Raw genomic sequence first — 1,581 nt, 5'->3', positions numbered from 1 at the left:
CAAATATTTATTATGCCATTTTTATAATAATTTATATATTTTTTCTTTCCCATTATAACAATTTGTAACGATGTAATTATTTGCATAATAATTCTGTTTAAATAAAATAATAATAAAAGATGAAACGTGTTCACGTTTTGGGGTAAACTGAATAAATTTACTAAACATAAAATCTAAATATTTGTTAATGAAGTCCGGGGAATATGATGCACAATGGAGGTAATGCATAAAAACTGGAGGAGAGGGAATATGGAGCAGTTGCCCGTGGCAACCAATCAGCTTCTCTCTTTCTTTTTTCAAGCTGAACTGGAAACTGTAGAGAGCCTCTGATTGGTTGCTATAAGAAGACTGTCCGCTCCAGTTTTCATGGATTCCCCCCCAATGCGTCTGTGAAGGGGGAATGGCAGTTCAAGAGAGATTTTCTTGGCCATAAATTGGTGACATTGCTGTTGTGCACGGCAACCAGGAAGCTTCTACCTTTCATCTTCAAAGCTCAACTGAACGAACTGCAGATCGAAGCTGATTGGTTGCCATGGGCTACTGCTCCAGATTCTGTCTGCACCAGTTTAGATAAATTCCCCCCTTGTCTTTTCCTCTGGATCCATCTGTCAGTTTTTTCAGATGGTTGCAGATGGAATTCTTGTGTAAAAAGTCTAGTGTCATGATTTGACTTTTACCAGAAGAACCAGTACTACCAGAAGAACACCCGTGGGGCATGTTGGTATTTGTAGTTATACCAAAAATTTGGCCTGTGATCCCCATTGGGGAGTTTTTTCTTCACTTCCTGTTGTATTTACACTACATTGAGGGGTGTGGTAGTCACCCGTGTAGAAAAGCATAGACAGCAATAAAACACATTTTGGCCAGATTTGGGATTTAAGGAGGATGGGGCAGGAAAGCCTGCTGTCAGTGTATTCATTTCTTTATTAATGTCCCATAATTGGAATAAGATAAGGTGGGGGTCAGATAAATGAAGGGTTAGGGGCCACACTTGGCAAAGGTGCCTTAATGGGGCAGAGAAGGGAATTTTTGAATTGCTGATTATTGATTGGAAGAAGAGTAATGGAGTGTGTGGTATGTCTGTGTGCTGTGATGAAGTGTGTGATATGTCTGTGTGCTGTGATGGAGTGTGCGGTATGCCTGTGTGCAGTGATGGAGTGTGCGGTATGTCTGTGTGCTGTGATGGAGTGTGCGGTCTGTCTGTGTGCTGTGATGGAGTGTGCGGTATGTCTGTGTGCTGTGATGAGTGTGCGGTATGTCTGTGTGCTGTGATGGAGCGTGCGGTATGTCTGTGTGCTGTGATGGAGTGTGTGGTATGTCTGTGTGCTGTGATGGAGTGTGTGGTATGTCTGTGTGCTGTGATGGAGTGTGTGGTATGTCTGTGTGCTGTGATGGAGTGTGTGGTATGTCTGTGTGCTGTGATGGAGTGTGTGGTATGTCTGTGTGCTGTGATGGAGTGTGTGGTATGTCTGTGTGCTGTGATGGAGTGTGTGGTATGTCTGTGTGCTGTGATGGAGTGTGTGGTATGTCTGTGTGCTGTGATGGAGTGTGTGGTATGTCTGTGTGCTGTGATGGAGTGTG

This window comes from Nanorana parkeri, unplaced genomic scaffold (assembly GCF_000935625.1).
Source record: "Nanorana parkeri isolate BGI_ZX_2015 unplaced genomic scaffold, ASM93562v1 scaffold81, whole genome shotgun sequence".
Classification (NCBI taxonomy): Eukaryota; Metazoa; Chordata; class Amphibia; order Anura; family Dicroglossidae; genus Nanorana; species Nanorana parkeri.
Note: the sequence above shows the minus strand (reverse complement) of the source record.